The sequence below is a fragment of the Sciurus vulgaris genome, assembly GCF_902686455.1.
Source record: "Sciurus vulgaris genome assembly, chromosome: 6".
In the NCBI taxonomy this organism is placed as follows: Eukaryota; Metazoa; Chordata; class Mammalia; order Rodentia; family Sciuridae; genus Sciurus; species Sciurus vulgaris.
This window is the reverse complement of record NC_136466.1, coordinates 117,750,359-117,772,607: the sequence shown is the minus strand read 5'-3', so window position 1 is coordinate 117,772,607 and position 22,249 is coordinate 117,750,359. Positions and strand designations below refer to the sequence as shown.

General features: G+C 37.7%; 1 protein-coding gene and 1 pseudogene across 3 annotated transcripts in view; one reads left to right on the top strand and one right to left on the bottom strand.

The window, feature by feature from the left end:
- Nucleotides 1-22,249, bottom strand: part of LOC306664130 (high mobility group protein B1-like) — a 642,241-nt pseudogene that overhangs the window by 326,431 nt on the left and 293,561 nt on the right. The window lies entirely within an intron of this gene.
- The window catches only part of ERBIN (erbb2 interacting protein), a 135,143-nt gene continuing 127,382 nt past the window's right edge, over nt 14,489-22,249 (top strand). For both annotated transcript variants that reach the window (XM_079144831.1, XM_079144832.1), the window contains exon 1: nt 14,489-14,777. The gene's annotated coding sequence lies outside the window, so the exon portion shown is untranslated. The remainder of the gene's footprint in view (nt 14,778-22,249) is intronic.

Sequence of the window (22,249 nt, the reverse complement as noted above, 5' to 3'; positions counted from 1 at the left end):
GCCTATTTTTTTCAAGAAGATTCATTAAGTATGCCTGTTGGCGAAAGTAATGACAAAGAATTTGTGGAAATATTTTAAAACTGCCACACCATCCTTAATAACCTCATATCTGGTGGTAAGTACCCAACTCAAAAGCCACAGAAGACTTGACAGTCTCTCATGTTTACTGAAACAGTGGTGACTTTTCTGATTCCCAGGCCCAAACAATGGAACAACTGATTCCTCCTCTAACAGCTGTATATTTTATAGATTTATCCCAAACTGCTTAATTTGGTATCTCTCAAATTACTTTATGAGCTATTGCATGTCAAGTGTCCAGCCTGGTACTAGGTTGATAATAAGATACTCCACAAATATTAGTGATATCTGATATTTGTTTGAATTCCTCAGAAGTCTTTACTGATTGAGTACATCATTAAAAAAGAGTAGTTGGTGTGAGTTCATGATTCTCTAAAAGACCTGATACGGTTACAATTTGAAATAAGAATGGACCTGCTCTAGAAAACTAAAATTCATTATAAAATGTTGCAGTTAGGTAACATGTAGTGATAGCAGGGAGTAAACTGGTATATCTGCTAGAGTGTGTATTTGCTGATTTTATTTTCCATTTTGTTTTTACTTTCTGTTGGCTTTCTTTTCCCTAGATTTCTTTAAGAAAAAAAAAAACAAAAAACAAAAAACAAAACACTTTCCCAAATGGGGCACAGTGGTGCATGCCTGTAATCCCAGTGGCTTGCGAAGCTGAGGGAGGAGGATGGAGAGTTTAAAGCCAGCCTCAGCAAAAGCGAGGTGCTAAGCAACTCACTGAGACCCTGTCTGTAAATAAAATATGAAATAGGACTGGGGATGTGGCTCAGTGGTTGAGCGCCCCTGGGTTCAATCACCCCTGGGTTCAATCACCCCCACCCCTTCCCCCTGCAAAAACAAAAACAACAACAAAAAAAACTTCCCCAAGCAACAGAAAAATGGGAGCATATCCCTATATGAAGTATGAATGCATCAATGCCAAAGCTTTTTAGAGAAAACTAATGAAGTTTGGAATCCAATCTGTTTTAAAATATTCCTGGAGATTAAGCAAAACATACCCAGATTTTTAAATCTAGAGTGTTTCCTTGGCCTATGAAAAACATCAGATTTTCTTTTGAAATCTTAAAAATTAAAGAAGTGCCAGCCATGGTGCTCTTTGCCTGTTATTCCCAGCAATACTGGAGGCTAAGGCAGGAAAATGTTGATTTACATAGGATGTTGAAAATCTTCTGGTACGGATATTCAAAGCAGTCTCAGACCTGCCACCCTGACCTCCTGCCCTTTGTATCAAGGAACTAAGATAAAAGTGAAAATAGGAAGTCAAATTCCTATTAATAATATACATGATAGTACATTTGATTTAATTGGTCTAATATGTCTAGATTTCCTTTGAAACTAATCCTATGCCAGCTTGACGATTCATTTTTCTCAAACTACTGGGATACTACTTTGCCTTTAGGTAACTAATTCTTTGCTAGTTGTTGAGAAAGGGAGAAAAGAATGATTATTTCAAACCTTTCCTTGCTCCAGCATCTTAGCAAGACTCTGCCTCAAAATAAAAAATAAAAAAGTTCTGGGTATATAGCTCAGTGGTAAAGTGCCCGTGGTAAAGTGCCCCTGGGTTTAATCCCCAGTACAGAAAAAAAAAATTCAATGATGACTTTAAATTATGGTGTTAGACACTGTAACTCATTTGTATATACATTAATATGTAATTTCCCAAAGCAATAATGTTAATTAGGTAATGCAGCTATTCAATGAAAGGAACTCTAATATTATACCAAAATGAAAGTTTTCTAAAATGTATTAGTCATGTAAACAATGAGCTAGTTATAAATTATGAGTACTGTATTCAATTACTTTATTAATTTTACTCAATGCCACTATTTACTTAACAGCAATAAAACTATATCACAGTTTTCCAGAGTTTCTTCACTAGTATTGCTTTCCTATCTTTCTAACAATTTTATTAATTTCAGTGTCTTCACTTTTCCTATTTAGCTACTTTTATTTACCTAGGAATATTTGTGGAATTGGTATTAAGATCCACATATCTTGGTCTAATAAGTTAATAACCCCATGTTCCCAATCAGTCAATTATGTTATATAATAAGGAATAAAATTGCAAAGGTTCAAAGGCTGTTGACTAAATTCAGTTGTGCTTTTTATTACAGGTAAAAAAATAAAAATCTCAAAAATTACAAAAAAATGAGTCTGGAATGATGTAGAGGTTGCTTCACATTCTCTGCAAACCGGCTTATTTGCCTTCTCAATCATGTCCTATAAGAAAAATGCTTTTTTATTGAAATCAACAGGAGTTCTATGTATATTTTCTTTATTACATTCTTTGTGGAGTATGTTCTGGCAAAACAGAAGACCCTTACAGATATCATTTAACTGAAGAAGAAATTCTACTCTGCACAAAACTCCCATTGATGTCAGTGAATGGAACAAATGTTGAACTTGACCCTGTAATGTTTAAACTGCAATCCTCCCTGCTCTTGGCAGAGCCTGGCTTCCCACTGAAAGGCCTTGTAGTCTGTGCAGGGATTACACAGCAGGTTAACAGTCTAGTTTTTCGCTTCTTTTGGAACAACAGATGAGACATATAATACCTTCTTTTAGGTGCATTACATATTTTTAAATACAAAAGACTTTAAATGAGGTAGTGTGAGAAAGCGAAAGGTAGAGTCTGTGAACAGAAATTTATGTTGATAATGAATTAAACCATCTTCTCCACTAGTGGCTAAGAAGCATCAATGAATTCTATATTCATTAAAGGAAAAGAGCATAACATCAAGATCCTAGAAACCACTTGATGTACCAGTTTTGAAAATGAATATCAAGTGAACATGCTCACTCTTTTTTCATTATATTCTATTACATATGTGTAAAGAATGGCTACTAGCGAGATTTCAATGCAAATGATTTTTTTGTAAGATGGAATTATTCTAAATGAAGTTAAGAGAAAATGTGTATCTTAAAAAGAGAGAGAAAGAAAAAGGAAATGCGTATGTTTATCTCAAGATAAGTTACTATGGAACCAAATTGGAATGGCTCATTTTTTATTGAATCCCATGAATAAAGAAGATTCAACTCTAGTATAGATCTAACACAATCACTTACTGTTGCAGTTCAAAAGGGAACATTATGTTCTGGAGAAAAGGCCTTGAAATCCTCTATTCTACATAGTTGTGCTAAGGTACTTGAATAACACTATTACCAAGGTCCTATTTTTAGCTTGCTGCACTTGGTGGATTTTTTGTCTTCTTTTATATGTATTATAAAACTTTTATTTTCTACAATACACATGTATTATCATTATAAAAGAAAAGAAGAAAGAAAGAAAGGAAAAAGAGAGGGAACAGCTTTTGTGTAAAGGAGATGAGGAAGATGAAGAAACAGGATATATTTCAAGAAGAAATTAGAACTCTTTTTTTTTTTGACAGAAGAGTGTGGATTATGAAAAAAAAATCTCCATGGATAGATAGTGAAAATATTGGTTTACTTATAGAGTTGAAAACCTTCTGGTTCAGATATTAAAAGTAGTAACAGGATTGTATATTGTTTAAAAGCTGTGCTTACACTCTGATTTCAGGTGGCTGGGTTCATATTCCAGCTCTGCAGCTTCCTAGTTACATGATCTTGTTCAGGCAGGTTATCTATTAACTGGCCTCACAATTTATATTCTGATAAGGAAGAACTGAAGGAGAGAAGGGAATGTAAAGGGGTTGACAGAACTGTACACAGTCAGGCTGTGAGGTTTGGATTAGTTTTAGAGATCTGGGCTCTCAGAAGTCAGATACTTGCTTTCATATGTAGCTAAGAAGGACACTTAGGAGCCATGAGTCTAAGAATTCAAGAACAGTTTCAGAATGGCCTTCTGTTTCTTCATTCTTTAGCCAGAAGGCTCCTGAGTAGAGCAGGACCCTGTTTCCGGGGGGGAAAGTGAGCTCACTCAGAAACCTAATGGCCTTTAAGCTGTTTTTTTTTTTTTTTTTTTAAACTAATTCAGAGCTTTTACTGTTCTTAAAATTAATTAGTTTATTTTGCAATGCTGAGGATTGATCTGAGGGCCTTGTGCATGGTAGGCAAGCTCTACAACTGAGCTAACCTCCTAACCCTATATTTCTTTATTTCCCTATTTACTTCCTTTCTTTTTCTTTTTTAGACAGGGTCTCACTAAATTGTCAAGGCTGGCCTTGAATTTGTCATCCTCCTGCCTTAGCCTCCCTAATAGTTGACATTGTAGGCATGTACCACCATGCCCAGCTTCAGCCCTGTTTTATTATTTATATTGCAGATTTAAAAATTATCCATATTTCTGTTAATGTCCATGCCTTTCTTTCTTCCTTTTCTTTTCTTTTGTTGTTGAAATGCTAGGCATCAAACCCAGGGCCTTGCATATGCTATGCAAATGCTTCACCACTTAGCTAAACCCCAGCCTCCCACTTATTTAAAATTCCTCCCTCATATATATATATTATATTAAAGTCAATCTAATTTGATGACTTTTAAGAAAGTTCACACCACCCTACCCCCCCAGCACCATTTTTTTTCCTTTGCTTGCTCTTTTTTGTGATTTGTATCTCTCCTTGTTCTTGGTCATATGTTTTTTTCCTAAAACCTCATTTCAATCCAAATATTTTACTTCAATCCCTAGTTTTAGGTATGCTTTAGTTCCTAAAAAAAGAAGAAAAATTACATTAAGCCTATTTTTTTCCTCTTCTTCTACCTGATCCCATATTCTTTTTCTCTATTACTTGTCTTTATAATAATTGGCAGGAAGCAAATCCAAGGAAGTATGAAAAAAGTCCATGTTATAAACAGAAGAAAGAGACTTTGTTTCCTTCCCCACTCCTGCAACAACTCCTATGCTTGCCTCCTTGGATGCTTCCACAGGATTTTCCAGTCCATCAGAAACTTAACCCATTGGCCTGGAGGAATTTGATAGTTAATTCCCTTCAGGTCCTTAAACTCATTACACACCAGCACTTTTGATTTGTTAGAACAATTTGCTACCATCTCATCCTCTTCAGCCTTTATTTTGAGGAACCTAGTATGTATGTCCTTGAGTATCCATGAGGGATGGGTTCCAGCCTTTCTACAGATATCAAAATTGAAGGATGCTCAAGTCCTGTACATAAAATGCAGAGTACTGGGCTGAGGTGGTGGCTCAGTGAAAGATTGCTGGCCTACACTAGTGAGGTGTCTGTTCAGTCTCCTGCGTGCACATGCGCACGTGCACACACACAGAGACACGTAATTAAAATGGCACAGTATTTGAATACAAATTTGGCACAGCCTCCTGTATAAGTTGAATCATCTCTAGATGTACTGTTATATAGATACATGATAGTTATACTGTATTGTTTTAAGGAACAATGACAAGAAAAACATCTGTACATTTTCAGTTTTTTCTCCATATATTTTTGATCCATGGTTGGTTGGATCCACAGATATGAAACCCACTGTCCTGAGCAAGCTATGCTATTGATCCAGCTGGGCATTTTGTGTCTTTCCATAATGTCAGAATTTATTGAATAACAATAAATTCACAAGCCACATCACTTCATCAGCTTTAATTGACTGAATACTCATAGGGCACTTGGTAGTAATCACAGTTTCTTTTTATTAAATTCTGATCTTAATTACTAATATCTATAACACTAAATTCATGTATCACACTTTACAAAAATGATATGTAGGTTACAGAACAGCTAAAAACAAGTTAAGGCAGTCAGAGTTTCAAGAGGTCATGCCAAGAGAAGAGGCAGAGAGCAGACAGAAATGCAAAAATGTCACTGCAGGTAGTGAGTAAAGATTAAGAACCAGTGCAGAACTACTCAGGATACAGAATTTATTCAAGGCAGGTTCTGGACAGTCAGTAGATTCCAGGTGGTCTCCATCAAGCAGGGAGAACTAGGTGAGCTGTAGTCCTGGAGACAGAGTTTCAAGTTCATCACTTATAAACCTCATGACTTGTTCACCAGATGGGTCAGTGTATGCCCCTGTATCATGGTCTTAGACTCCTCTCCTTTTATGTTTCAGGGTTCCTCATTCATTGGTCTGGTATATTTAATAAGCTCATAGACCTGGTTTCTCAGATATGGATTTGATATGCCCATGCATCCATGTACCCCTGATTTAATTTGATAAGTTCACAGGTGGTAATTTTTATTAGCACAATTAATTTATCAGTTTGTGCCTTATGATTGTGCTGTACAGCTGGGGGTTATCCTTTTGGATAAGTTCTGTGCTTTAGCACTTGCACTCAAAATAAAGTAGCTCAGGACGAATTGCTGCTTTAAAAAAAATGGAGTAACTCACAACAAGGTGCAGCCTGAAACTGCTCATCTATAAATCATGGAGTAACTCAAAGCAGGGCTCAGCTTGTTCTCCACACTCACAGATATCAAGGGTCAACTGTATCTTAAAATCCAAGGTTTCTAAAGTATATAACTATTGGTATTTGGGTAAACTATGGCAAATTCATACCCAGAAGTCTGGTCATCTGTCTTAGAGGAACATCCCCACAAAGGGCTCATTAATACATGCCCAAGCTTCACGCTCTTGGGGTAATACTGTAGAACTTCCTTATGGGCATTCATGTAGAATGGCACCAGAAATACTCCATGTCTAGTTTTTGAAACCAAATTTAAATGCGTTTAACTCCACCTTACATGTCAGCAGATAGGTTCACTTCCTTTCTGTCCAGGTTATAGCAGCACCCTTTGACTGTAGCTCAGTGTAGTTCTTTGTGCTTAGAAGAATTGAAAAGCAATTACCAGTAGTAACAACAAAAGCTGGCTGCAGTTTTAATTATCCTGGGTTTTAAATGGGGTTATGCCATCATTTTTAAAGCCCCTCTATGTTTTCAAGTATATATTGGCTCTTCTTGTTTCTTTTTGAGAACTACTGGTTTGTTTCTACTGGGGATTAAACCCAGGGCCTCACACATGCTAGGCAAGTACTCTACCACTGAACTATATCCTCAGCCTTGTTTATGTCTTTTGTAAATAGTTCAATTGGATTGTTATTTTCTTTTGGATTTATAAGTTCTTTTTATATATTAAGGATATTAACTATTGTTTCTTTTCTCTTAGACTGATGTTTATTTTTAACTTTGTTTACAGAGTCTTTTGCCAATAGAAATTTAAAACATTTACGTAGTTTTATCTGTCAAACTTTTCTTTGGTGGTTTCTGGATTGTCCAGTGTTTTGATTGCTATGTAGTGGCATGCAGTAGAGTCAGACACACAATGAAGTGGGAGAGAATAGGGTTCTAATTATAGTTTTCCCACTATCTGGAGTGTGACTTTAGGCAAGTCTTCAAATCTAAGTTCTCTAACCTAAAAAATGCAGTTGAACTTGAAGCAGTATCTCTAAGGTTCTTTTCTGCTTTTTTAACTGTTATTGAAAATTCCCAGATTCTAGAATTTTAAAAGCTTATTTGCTTTAAGTAGATCAAACACTGTTTCTAAAACAAACATTTCTCATTTGCCTAGCAATGTTTTCATGGTATAAAATCTAGCTAGTTTCTGAATTATTAGAACTTTTTTGAAGGGGTTGGGGATGTAGCCCAGTGATAGAACCCTTGCCTAGCATGTGTGCGGCTCTGGGTTCGATCCTCAGCACCACATAAAAATAAATAAAATAAAGGCCCAATGATAACTACAACTAAAAAAATAAATAAATAAACTTTTTTGAAAGAAATCTGTAGACAATTCCAAGAAAATAAATTTCTTTCCAAGGGAGGAAAGTATGTATATTAAAGCATATTCAGAATTATTTTAGAAGACCCAATTGAGGAATATAATTTTTCAAATACTGATTGACATATAGATGAGATTTATCCAGTATTATGGTTATGAAATGGTAGTCTTTGACAATAGGGAGAGGATTTTTATTCTTACTCTGAAGCTGGAATGATATGATGCTTAACTAAAATAGAAAAGCTTCTTGTCTTTTCTTTCTTTCTTTTTGTAATATAACTGGCATTTTAGAGCAGGGCATTTAGCCTCTTACTATACCTCAAATTATGTTTTGTTCTCAAGTATTGACTATTTTCATGACATTTTTAATGTTAAGCTGTTTTATTTTTAAAATTTTTTATATATGACCATAGAATGCATTTTAGCAAATTATACATACACAAAGTATAACTTATTCTAATTAGGATCCTATTTTTGTGGTTGTACATGATGCAGAGTTACCCAGGTCCTGTATTCAAAAATAAGGCTAGGATCAATTCTACTGTCCTTCCTATTTCCCCCCCACCCCCTTAGTGCCCCTTTGTCTAATTCAAAGGACTGCTAGTCTTCCTTTCCCCATCTTCCCTTATTGTGGGTTACCATCCACATATCAGAGAGAACATTTGGCCTTTGTTTTTTGGGGATCAGCTTATTTCACTTATCATGATATTCTCTAGTTCCATCCATTTACCAGGAAGTGCCAAAATTTCATTCTACTTTATGGCTGAGTAATATTCTGATGTGTATATATACCACATTTCTTTATCCATTTATCTGTTCGAGGGTACCTAGGTTGTTTCCATAGCTTGGTAGTTGTAAGTTGAGCTGCTATAAACATTGATATGGCTGCATCACTGTAGTATGCTCATTTTAGGTCCTTCGGGTATAAGGAGAGGAGTGGGATAACTGGGTCAAATGGTGGTTCAATTCCAAGTTTTCAAAGGAATCTCCATACTGCTTTCCATAGTGGTTAGACCAATTTGCAATCCCAACAACAATGTATTGAGAGTATTTTTCTCCTCACATCCTTGGCAGCATTTACTGTTACTTGTATTCTTGATCATTGAAGTGAGACAGAATCTCAGTGTAGTTTTAATTTGCATTTCTCTAATTGCTAGTGATGTTGAACTTTTTTCATGTATTTTTTGACCTCTTCTGTGAAGTGTTTGTTTAGTTCCTTTGCCCATCTATTGATTGGGTTATTTGTTTTTTTGGTGTTAAGTTTTTTGAGTTCTTTGTATAACCTGGAGATTAATGCTCTATCTGAGGTGCAGGTGGTAAAGACTTTTTCCCATTCTGTAGGATCTCTGTTCATATTCTTGATTGTTTTCTTTGCTGTAAAGAAGTTTTTCAGTTTGATACCATCCCATTTAATGCTAAGCCATTTTAAAGAATAAAATGTTATAAAATTTTTAAAATTCATTAAGTGTGATTTTAAGTGGGTAATAAGAGTAATTTTCTTACCCAAAGAAAAATAATATTCTTAAGTGAAAGCTTGCACTAAAGAACAATAAACATCTCAGTACTTAAACTTCTTTTGTTGATTTAATATTGCCATGAGTTGGAAAGAGATATGCATATCGTAATATAATAGAAATAGATTATGATTCATAATGGGGAGGATTGGAGAGGGGAAGTGGATCAGAAGACGGCAATGAAGTTGGTAATTGTAAGGGTGACCATTTGCCCCAGTTGGCCCAGGACAGTCCTACTTTTACATTTGTTATCCCTATGTGAGTATTAATAATGTCTCTTTTCACTCTCAAAATGTTCTAGTTTGAATAATAGACTATTGGTGTTCACAATAGTTTACAAAATGGACAGGATAGATTATCAAGTATATAATAGTAGTTCCCCCTTTTTCACAGTTTCACTTTCCATGATTTCAGTTACTTGTGGTCAACCATGGTCCAAAAGTATTAAAACAGAAAATTCTAGAAATGATCAATTTATAAATTTTCAATTGCATGCCATTCTGAGCAGTACTATGAGAACTCATGCTCTTCTTCTCTGTCCTGCCTGGGACATGAATCATCCCTTTATCTAGTGTATTCATGTTGTATATGTTACCCGCCCCTTAGTCACTTGGCTGCTGTCCCAGTTATCAGATTGACTGTCATGACTTGTGTTTAAGGAACCCTTATGAAATAGACTAACCCAATGGCACAATGCCTACATCATTTATCTGACTATATCTCATCATGTAGGCGAATCATCTCACATCACAAGAAGGGTGAATATAGTACAAGACATTTTAAGAGAGAGAGACCACATTTCCATTCCTTTTATTATAGTATATTGTTATAATTGTTTTTATTATTGATTCTAGTTTTACTCTGCCTAATTTATAAATTTAACTTTCTTATAGGTATGTATGTATGGGGAAAAACAGTTCATACAGGGTTTGGTACTATCTGCGGCTTCAGGTGTCCCCTGTGCATAGGGGGGGACTGATGTACTAGGGGAAAAAGACTTCAAAACTTTTCAGAAAACTTTTCACAAATAGAGATAGACTTTCCTTTTAATTTGCAAAATATTACTGAAAATATGTTTGAAAGGTAGAAACGTTATGGGAAGAGTGATTTTATTCCCAAAGTATTATATAATCCCTAATATTGGTTCCTACATGTCCTGCCTCTTTCAAGGCCAAGCATCCCTTTCTCACAGACCTGCCACCCTGACCTCCTGCCCTCTCTATCAAGGGCCTAAGGTGGAAGTGAAAATAGGAAGTCAAATTCCTACTAAAAATACGAGTTATATTTTGAGTTAATTGATTTAATACATCTAGATTTCCTTTGAAACTAATCCTATACCAGCTTGAAGATTCATTTTTCTCAAAAGTACTGATATAAAACTTTGCCTTTAGGTAACTAATTTTTGCTAGGAGTTGAGAAAGGGAGAAAATAATTATTTTAAACCTTTCCTTGTCCTCTGCTACTTTAGTCTCTCTAATGCTTGTGCACAGTTGTTTGGCTGGCATGGAGAAATGACAAGGGGTCCTTTTTTAAAACAGTGAATGTGCTCTCCCTTAGGACACTTTATTTCTCATGGATGCTGTGTACATTCCCTGGAATGCTATGGCCTTAAAGTTGTCCTTCAGATAAAGTGGCTTATCTCTAGCAGAAAGTATTCTTTTCCTGAGCCCAGGCTTTGGTAAGGGGAAATCCCAAAGAAATCATAATGGAGAAGATGAAGCTTTATTATCAATACACATCAGTTTACTCTCTAAGATGGTCTTGGAATTCAACTAATTATTATAGCATCACAGCTAGGCAGCCTTGCTTAAGGTGAGGTTTTAGTTATCTGTTTAATCATAAATGAAAAGTTCAGTCCATCTTTAGTCCAAGGTCCTGTGGGAGGACTTTCAAAGAAAACCAATCTGTAAAGCATGGAATAGGAGTGTCTTATATGAAAGAATAAATGAAGATTTGGTTTTTATCTATCTGCATTGCTCATATGAGTTAGAACTAAGTTGTCAGTGATGAATAACAAAGATGAATCACTATTTCTGAATTTGAATACCCTGATTATATGTTTTCATTTCACAGATACAGAATTCCTGGGAAAGTACTCTATAAAGGGATTATTAAATATTTTACAAAATAGGTAACTATTAACAAGTGTATCCTTGCTTCCATTCTCACTTTTTTGTGGTGCTGGGGATCAAACCCAAGACCTTGTGTATGCCAGGCAAGCACTCTACCACTGAGCTACATCCCTAGACCTATCTTTTGATTTTCTAGTCAGGGGCTCACTAAGTTGCTGAGGTTGGCCTTGAACTTGGGATCCTCCTGCCTTAACAGGTTTACAGATGTTCTATTCTCTTAAGGCACTCAGTGTTTGGGGGCTCAGTGTTATAGTATGAGTAAGTAGAACCTATTTAACTATCAAGAGGGGGTCATTTTTTTGCATGTACTCCTCTACGCTCCCTATATTGCATAGAGGAATGAGAGGCCTTTTCCCCTCTTCTATCTACTCAGCATCAGCATATGTTATCTCTTTTCCCTTCCATCAAAAGCTGCTTTAGAGAAACAATCTGATGAATTAGATATAAATGGCTTTTAAAGCTTAAAACATTAGGGTTTATGGATTATGGTTTTATATTAGAGTAACTACTCAGAGGGATAAAACTCAAATGGCAGAATTTCAGGTGAACTGGAGAAGAGCTTTTGGTGATAGGAACTTTTCTAGCCTGAATGATTCTGTCAGATGGGTCCTCAGTATGAGTTAAAATTTTAAAAAAGACTAGGGCCAGGTCAATTATTCTAGAGACTTGGTCAGGTCCTACTTATTTAGGTTTGAAAAGGCAGATTAAGTTTACTTGAATTTCTGATACTTCACTATAATCCCAGAATCCAGCTGATTTCCTACTGGTATGGGGGATAGTCCATCCTGGGATGCTTTAGGAATGGGACCCTTTCGGTTCAGAGCTATGCCACTGAGTTCTGATCAGACTCAAACCAGTTTTTCAAAGATATCTTTCTAATGACCATGAAACATAGCTCATCCAACCCTCTAACTTTAGCTTTTTATGCAGTTAAGATTTATATTCACATAAAATAGATACCCAGCTTGGTATCACCAGTATACCTGCCATTTCCTAGCTTATGGCTAATGCTCTTACCTCTAATTCAGCACTAAATGCTTTGGGTAGTATTGTAAATCTTCAATTTCTGCTCTAAGGAACTAACACCTGTGTTAATTCCAGTAGATCTGGATGTAGGTAACATAATCCCATACCTATTCAAAATGACTTGAGTACCTCTGGGGTTATTTCAAATGTTTGTCACTAGCATAGAACTCACTTTAGTAAACAATTCTTTGGTGGATTTTATGAACTCTTTCCTTTGGATGTAAGCCAAAAATATTCTGTAGGGCATATAGCTCTTTACTCAAACTTGGTAATAAATAATTATCTCTGGAATACAGACGGAAGAAATGAACTAGTGACTTCTGGGACCCAGAGTCTAATTATCATTACTGCACAGAGTTAAATACAGCAAGGAGTGGGGGTGTATGATGGTTTGCTCCATATCTATTCGGTTTCTTTGGGTAAAACAAGGACATCTTCTCTGTTAACATATTTAAAGCAGTAACTGCAAAAACTGTGCAATGTTATGGTTGAGGCTTTCTATGCCATATGTGTTGACAGAATGCTTGAGTCTCTCTCGGCAATAAACGCAAACCCTGCCAGGCTGAACTATCAGGGCCAGCGCAATTCAACGACTGCACTACAGAAGCAGCTGGGGTTGGAAGCCTATGTCGCATTCGTATGTGTATCCACAGTTCCTCTAACAAAGGCACTATCTTGAGGCAATTTCGCGGGCCATTTTTCCCCTCCCAGCGCCAGCTTTGTCTCCCCACCCGTGTGAGGTTGAGACTTGGAGGAGCCCCAGCAGCGTTGCTGTGCGAGCAAGCTCGGTGTCAGGGCCGGCGTGGGAAGGTCCACAGAGCTGTCGCGGTGGTTTCCTGCAACCTGAGCGTGCCATTAGAGGAAGTTGAAGAGCTGTAGCTGAAAGATATACCTGCTGTCTTTAAATCTGGGCTGGACCTGAACAACCTCTCCACCGATTACTGTCGTACAAAGAAACTCGAGAGGCCAGGGCGGTGGAGGCCTGGTGGACCCTCGGTCTTCAGGGCTGGGCGCAGGGCAGCGAGGAGCCAACCCGGGTCGGCGTCTTCAGCGTTCCCCACTCCGCCGGCTAAGCAGCTGGCTGGGGCCCCGGGGGCAGGCCTCCCGCCGCGCCTCGCACGCGAACCCACGGCCCCTGGCGGCCCCTCCCCCCGGCCAGGGTCCCGGCCCGCCGCCCCCCGCCGCCGCGGACGTCGGCCCGCACCGCCCCCGCGCGCTGACTGGCTCGCGCCGGCCTTCAGCTGGGCTGTTGGCGGTTTGGGCGCTGCCGGCGGGAGGCCGCCCCGCCCTCGCCGCCTCTTTCCCCCTCGCCGCCGGGGCGGTGGCGCTGTTGCCGCCGCGGCCTGTGAGCAGAGACTCCCCTCCGCCCCAACCCCGTTCCTCCTCCTTTCTCTCCTCTCCCTCCCTCTCCCCCCTCCCCTCGCTGTCTCTCGCTCGAGTGAATGTGGCGCGGCGGCGCGGGACGCAGCCTCGGTCCCTGCCGCGGCCCCGCGAGCTCGTGAGGAGACCCGGCTGCAGCCCGCTCCACCTCCTGCGCTTCTTGAGGAAGCCTCGGCCGCTAGGGGAGAAGAACGAGGAGGGCAGCGGAGGGACGGCAGCTGGAAAACGCGAGAGGAAGAGGGTCCACGGGCCAGAGGAGAAAGCGGGGAGGGACGGACGGAAGGACGGACGGCCCGACGGACGGCCCGGGGAAGGGGCCGCCATCCAGCCTGCGGCCCCTCGGCTCCGGCTCGGGGCGGCGGCGGCGGCGGCGGCGCGGGCGAAGGGCGCGGCAGGCGCTATCAAGACAATAACCCCACCGCACGGCTCTGGGGGCGGCGGCGAGGAGGAGGAGAAGGAGGAGGAGGTGGCGACGGCGGCCTAGCGCGGCCGAGGCTCGCCCAGCGCTCCGGCCGGGTCTTCGCCCCCGCCGGCCGGGCCCCGCCGTCGTCGGGTGTGCGCGGCGCGCCGGGCGCCCGGGGACCGAGGCTTGCGACGGACGCCCCCTCCCCTGCCCCTCGGCGGCGCGCGCGGAGCTGGTTTTCCGGGTTCCCCTGGACCGAGCTGGATCCTGCTTTTCGCCAAGGCAGGAAGTGAGTTTCGCACGGCAATTCCGGGCGGTGTCACGAGTGAAAAGTTTTTTTCTTCTCCTTTCGGCGGAGATCCTAGTTGGGGCTGGGAAACTCCTGCAGAACTCGAGAGCAGGAAGCCGGCCCGCATCCCAACCCCCACCCAAGCAGCCCACTCTTCTGCGGGAGGCCACTCCACATCCGCTCTCACCCGAGAGAGAAATTCGGCTGGATCCTTAGTGACTAATGAAGGGAAGGAAATCATGTCAAGCGGAGCCTTGAAAGCGCTGCCCTGAGACACTGCCCGACCGAAAGGTAATTTTCACGAAAAGTGTCTAGAAGTCGCAAAGTTCATGGGCCGGAAAACAGACGGTAGTATTTTTACTTTGCTCAAGTTGACCTGAATTCTTTCTTCAAGTTGGAGTGGGTAGTATTTTAGGAGCTACACAGTAGACCTGATTTTTCTCCCCCTTCCACCATCTGAACTTCTTTTTTTTTTTTTTTCTAAGAGGTTGTAAGAATGCGGTGGGACGAAAAGTTTTCAGCAATCGGAAGAAAGCGTGCCTTTGTTCAGCACAGGTCCTGAAGTTGTAGGTTTTCGGAACATATACAATGTATATTAAGTTGCTGAATGTGGCAACTTTTGTTTTGGAAGAAAGGTCGCTGGAGCGAGTGATTTGGGGTTATTGAGACGGCTGCCGCATTTGTTTATGTTGCTGCCGATTGTTTTGGTTTCTTAGTCGTTTATGGAGAGATTTTTGTTCAAACCCTTATGAATGTATTTTGTTGGACTTAAGTTGTTTTTCATGGAGAGGTAATACAGTCTTTCAGTTGTTCTTTTCAAACGTTTCGTACCCTACAATGCTTGTTTGATTAATTGAAAGCATATGTCTGCTAGAAATGTAACTGATCCATTATGAGGAGAAAGGACGTTGTAAGGTTACAGAGAGAGGTATGAATAAAAAAACAACAAACACTTGTAAGTAGTTGATTTGTTAGGACTTCTCTAGTTCTGAACAGCCTATACGGGAAGGGAAGTAAAAACGCTTAAAACCATTTTCATGGTAATCTCGTTGATGGCGATAAATTGTTGTGCTTTTTAAACTGTAGGAGATTCAGATTTTTGTGTTCGCTCATCTGATTTCGTTTGGTTCTGCCTAATAAGTGATAGGTGCCTACCGAGTGGGCAGGAATTTGTCAAGCATGGCAGACATTCCACCAGTCAGTTATGAGCTTTTCTAAACCAATGGGTAGGCTTCATAGACCAAACTAGTTCTGGTTGCAGCAAACCTGAAATATTGTGTTAGTGTGTGTCTTTTTAAGTTTAGTTTTATTCCAGTGCTGTTGTGGTAAAGGGAAGTCAGAGATAATGATGTACTTTTAAAAATCTTTTTTGTAATTATAGGTGGACAGAATGGCTTTTATTTGTTTATTTTTATGTGGTGTTGAGGATGGAACCCAGTGCCTCACACATGCTAGGCAAGTGCTCTGCCACTGAGCTACAGCCCCAGCCCTATAATGTACTTTTGAATAAATATTAAATAAGGTAGTCTTTTGGTAGGTATGTCTTAAATATAAATTAATGTTCAGTTAATCTGATGCTACCAAAGTTTTTACCGGAAATTAAGGGAAAAGAGTTGACTTTCTTTAGTTCAGAGAGCAAAGGTTTTAAAGATCAGCATCAAGTTATTCCACAACTTGTTCTTGGTTACTTCATCTTTAATAAGGGATATTTCAAAAAGAGAATCTTTTAACTATTTCGATGTATTGTTTTGTTCCTAGAGCCTGGTGTCTGGATATAGTTTTCTTTCTTTCAACTTTTGGTAAAATTTGTGAACCGTAGAGTAAAAACCTGCTAAGTCAGAGTAGCTTTATCAAGGATTTTAAAGTGCATGACTGATCTGCTTTATGATTTTGGATAATTTTAGGCAGCAAAAGATATTATTCTTGGGCACCTAAAAGAGGGGGACAAAATAAATGACATTGAACTTCAGTTTCCTTATATGGCTTATACTTGGCCTCAGAGCAACAAGCCTTAATAGAACAAGTCTTTTTCAGAGACTTAGTACTTTGTGAAGGTGTTTTTCCCATGTTTGTAACATTTATATTAAAAAAAAGTATCATAGCACTTGAAAATGACTATTTAAGCTCCTGTTTTTAGAGAGGGTTCTCCCCGTCCACCCTATTTAGGGAAATTAGGTATAATGTTTAGATTCTGACAACATATTTTTAAAAGTGAGGTGTATATTCGTAGTTATCTTTAGTTCCTCCCCCGCCCCAATAAGGCAAAATTTACTTTGTCGTGTACTTCAAACTAAATTCTGTTAGCTTAGCACTGAATGGGTTTTAGGTTTTATACTTTTGTCAAACTATAAATATTTTCAAGGCCTTGTTTATAAATGTGACAGGTTCGAAAAGAGGCTTAAAAAGGACAGTGAAGATATTTCAAAATGACTTAAAAATTTGTGTATTAATATTGTGTGTGTTTTCTTAAATTGTCAAATGTAGAGTACTTCCAAAGTTTTTGCTTATATTGTACAAAATTCATATGTAAAGGCTTTTTGTATTGAAAGTAATCATGAATTTTCAAAACATCATCTATTTGGTATTGAGTTATGAAGTCTCCTTGCCACTTGGGATCAAGCTATTGTGAACCTCATGTATAAAAAGCCTATAGAGGTTCAAATATGGAAACCAAATTTTTGTTGTGTGCTGCTTCTGTGTCATTGGTAAATCTCTAAAGTTGTTATTTTAGACATTGGTATTGAGCTATTAGTAGTAAACGATATCTTCTAAGAAATACTTTAAAATTTTGGAAAATTAGGTGCCTATTTAGGCATTTGCTTGAGATTATTGCTTATGGATAAGATTTAGATTTTAAGTAGCTTTTTTTTATAGAAATAGAGTATGGCAGTATTTACAAAGTATTGGGGGTTCTGGAGAATTTTAGTGATGTTGGGTAGCAAATTTTTTTTTGTAATTGCTACTACGTATCCACATTCTCTTTAAATACTCTTACTTTGTTTGCATTATCATTTTGACCCTTTTGTCTTGCTAATTCTTTATTCATGCCTTTTTTTTCTTGGACTATTTCTGTTATAAACCTCTGAAGAAGTGTTTTTTTTTCTTTTCTGACAACATGTGTTTAATTGTTCATGATGGATTATTCAGTTTTTGAATATATACTGTTGTTTCCATGGTAAATCTATATATGTGAATTATGCTCTGTAATATCTGCTTTTGAATTATCTCAAGAGTTTTGTTCATTTCTACTTTGCACTTTAAAAAATTTTTTTTTCTCTTGGTCCCAGTCAACACTAACTCCTGAACCATGCTACTTCCATTTTTTAGATTTACTGTTCAGTTTTCTCCTGTCTTTGGTTTCCTACCTGTAAAAAAGAAATCTAATTATTATTCAGCTTTCTCTTCTAATTCCTTTAGGTTCCCATTTTTATAGTTAGCTTTATTTACTTCCCCTATTTTTCCATGTTTACCAGTTGTTTCTTAATTATGTTTTGCCTTTCCCCTCTTTTTCAAACTTTATTAATTATCTTAAAAACCTGTTCAAAACTGCAGTAGAAAGAATTTGATCAGCCCCATTTAATTCTGACTACCCCTTTTGTGTTTCATCTTGGTACATGTCAGTGTTTTGTTTTGACATTCGTTAATATACTGTTTTGTTTTTATTTATTTTGTTTCCTCAGTTTCCTTCTTCCTTTTTAATGTCCCTAGGATTAACTGTTGAGATCATATTAGATCGTTAAATATTTTCATGTGTCTTGACTCTCTGCGATCCCCCTACCTAATTTTTGTGTTTGGGTGTGTGGGTGTAGCCTCTCTAAATGTAAATGTATTTATGGGTACCTACCTTCTTCATTTTGTTTCTTTCTTTGCTGTCTTAGCTATCAAGTTACCTGTCTTTTTTTCTTTTTTTTTAGTGTCCTTAAAATTCTGAATTTGCCTTTTTTCCCCCCCTTATGAAATAAGCACATAGGAACTCTGTTCACACTTCAGATTTTGTTCTGGACCCCATTAGATGAAGGTCTTGCCAGGCTTTGTAAATGATAGCATGTGAGACAGTAGAACAGAAGAATATCTAAAAATTAGCTTAATAAACTCTAGCTATTTCGAGATCATTTATACATTGATAAATTTAGGTATAGAGAATATATAGAAAAACTAGAAGATAGAAAATGACATTTATGTAATCAAATATGTAGAATAAAGTTTGCGGACTTCAGTTATAGGTGTGTCCTTATTCAAAGTCCATTTACTTTTGAACATAGTGAGCTCTTGGCTTTTTGGTGTCTTAGGGGGAGTGAGAAAGGCACATTGACAATACGAAGTTATGACCTGTGGTCATAGTGAGGGATTAGAAAAATGGAAAGAAGACTGAATAACTTAGAACACATAAGTGCTTCTCAACTTATCATGGGATTATGTACTGCTAAACCTGTCATAAAAACAGGAAAATATGGTAGGTCAAGAATGCATTTAATATAACTAACCTGAACATAAGTTTAGTCTAGTCTATCATTTTTTTTTCATTTTGTATCAGGGATTGAACCCAGTGGTGCTTAATCACTTTTGTATATTTTATTTAAAGACAGGGTCTCACTGAGTTTCTTTAGTACCTTCTTAAGTTGCTGAGACTGGCTTTGAACACTAGATCCTCCTGCCTCAGCCTCCTGAGTCACTGGGAATATAGGCGTTTGCCACTGTGCCCAGCAACCTAGCCTGTCTTAAATGTGCCCAGAATGCTTACATTAGCCTGCAGCTGGGCAGAGTCATCTACACAAAGCCCATTTTATAATAAGGTGTAGAAAATCTCATGAAATTTACTGAATACCTGAATTCAAAGAAACAACAACAACAAAACCCCCTGCAACACAGTCCATTATAAAGTATTAATGGTTTACCCTCAATCCTTTTTCATGGTTTGTGAGAGTATTGTATATATTGTATATGCCTCGCTACATATGATCTTGGGGAAAAGATCAAAATTTGAAGTATGGTTTTCTTTTTCTTTCTTTCTCTCTCTCTCTCTCTTTTTTTTTTTTTTTTTTTGTGTGTGTGTGGTACTGGGGACTGAACCCTTTAAAGTATGGTTTCTACCGAATGCATGCCACTTTTGCATTATAGTAAAGAGAAAAAAATTTAAGTTGAACCGTTTAGTCAGGGATCATCTGTAGAGTAGTTTGGGACTACTTTGGGGCAGAGTGCCTTATACATTTCATGTGCCTGTCAAAGGAGTCATTTTATTTTATTATAATTTTATGAAATAGAGCCCTAAGTCCTCTGTTCTCAAACTTTTTGGTCTTAGAACCCTTTAATCTTACAAATTACAGAGAACCCAGGATTTTTGGCTTATATAGTTTATTTATTATATTTCCTGTATTACAAGTTAAAACAAACTTAAAAAACTAATTTACGTTATCTAAACCATTGCATGTTAATATAATATTGTTCTAATAAAAATATAACTACTTCCCAGAACAAATAACAGTTTGTGTCTTGGTATCCAAGGAAGATTGTTCCAGGGCCTAACCTTTCATACCAATATCTATGGATGCTAAAGTCTTTTATATAAAATGGTGTACTATTTTCATATAACTTATATACATTCTCCCTATGTACTTTAAATTATGTATATATTACTTAAATACCTAATACAATGTAAATACTAAAAGTATGTATATGTTCAGAACAGATGCAATTTTTTTTCCCAAATATTTTCAGTGAGTTCATGATTGTAGACTCATGGATATAGAGAACTGTCTGTAATTGAGCCAAAGGAGTGGCAGTTTTTGTACTTTTACAAGTCTCTTAATGTTTACCTTTAATAGAAAAGAACTTAATTCTTTATCAGTTTCTTCATTCCATCTGTTGCAATATGTTGTTTGGGTTAAAGTATGTGTAGAAAATCCAGCCTTATACAGATGATGTGGTTAGAAAAGGGAGAAATTTTTTCCCAGCCTTTTTAGATAATTGTGTGTACTCTTTGATATCAAAATTTGGTAAGTATTTGATAAACCAGAATTTGACAAGGAGTTTTCTACAGGTTATTTGCAATATTGAGTCTGAAATCATATCACTGAAAATTTTAGTTCTTACAGTTATCTTAAAATCCTTTTATCTTGTACTTTGGATAAATCTTTTACCTGTTCATGATTTAGTAACATCTTGCATTGATCATTTGGAAAATATTGGTTCACTGAATTACATGTATTTTCCAAATGTTGACACATTTAATTATGCAATATCTAACAAAAAATTTTAAGTTATTTTTTGTCTCTTGATACACTTTGTTTTTATTTTTACTTCACTTATTTTGTTTCATTAAAAACACCTTGGAGCTTTGAGGCTTTTAAAAATCTGGGACTATGTAGTAATGATACATGTACCTGCTAAGGTGCTAGCAGTTTTGCCCACTATTGCTTTTGCACCATCAATATAAAATGTCAGTATAATGAAAAAGGGAAAATGACTTTAGAGTATTACGAAAAAATCGTTTTGACCTTAAAGACTCCTTGAAGAGTCTCAGGAGTAGTGGCATTGGACTCAGGACCTGGTGACCATACTTTGAAGACATAGTGGATTGGGATTTGTGGAGCTTTCATTACTTCCTTTAATTTTTTTTTTTTTGTCCTTTTGTATTGCATTTTGGGAGAATCTTGTGACTTGGTTTTTTTTAGCTCATTTGGTTTTCAGTGTTTTATTCATTTTTGGAATACAGTTTCTAATAACTTTTTTCATAGCAGTTGAGTTTTTATTTTTTTAGTTGTGGTTTTGGGTTTACATGGAACCTAGAGTCTGAGATGTTAACATTGTTTTGAAATTTGTTTTTACTGTGGTCACAAATGTTAGATTTTTCATGGAGGTCAAAGTTTTATATTATGGCCCGACTTTTAACTGTATTGCTCTCTTAAGTGTGTTTTTCCAGCCTGTGTTCTTCTTACTTTGGTTATTGCTTAGAAGAGGAGAGAGAGGACTATTTAACAAATGGGCCTTTCCTTTAGGGTGTGTAGATAGCTTGACTTCTTCCTGGCCCCCAGCAGATACTCTTATTTTCACAGTCATAAGGCAGATCTCCCATTTACAGAGAACTGTATTAGTATTAGATGCTTTAATCATTCACATTCTACTTCAGTTTTATTACTTGGTTAACTGACTGCCCAGGACATTCCTTCTCCCACTCCTCCTTGCTAAGAAAATTTAACATTTTTGGAGATTGCATTTTATGCTTGTTTTGGGTAGCTGGCCCCTCAAATGTGTAGTACTATTTTCTTATCTTCTTAGGATTAATTCCAGGACTTCCAGTGCATGCTTAAAACTATGGATAGTATCAAACCCTATACTTTTTAAAATTTATTTTTAAATATATATATATATAATATATATAAATTGTCAATGGATCTTTTTGTTTAATTTTATTTATTTATATGTGGTGCTAGTATGGAACCCAGGGCCTCTCACACATGCCAGGCAAGTACTCTACCACTGAGCCACAACTTCAGCCCCAAACCCTATAATTTAATGCCTTTTCCATCTTGAGTAAGCACTTAACTTAAGCACTGTGACTATTGCTTTTCTTTTACTTTCCTTCTCTTTCTTTCTGTGCTAGAGATGGAACGCAGCTTCATGCAAGCCTTCTACCACTGAGCTGCATTCACAGCCTAATGGTTGTAACTTTTGCAGTTTGAGGTATAACAGCAAAATTAGCATGAAATTTTTTTCTTTCTTTACATTTTCATATATAGAACGTGTTCTTAATGAAGATCTTAGCA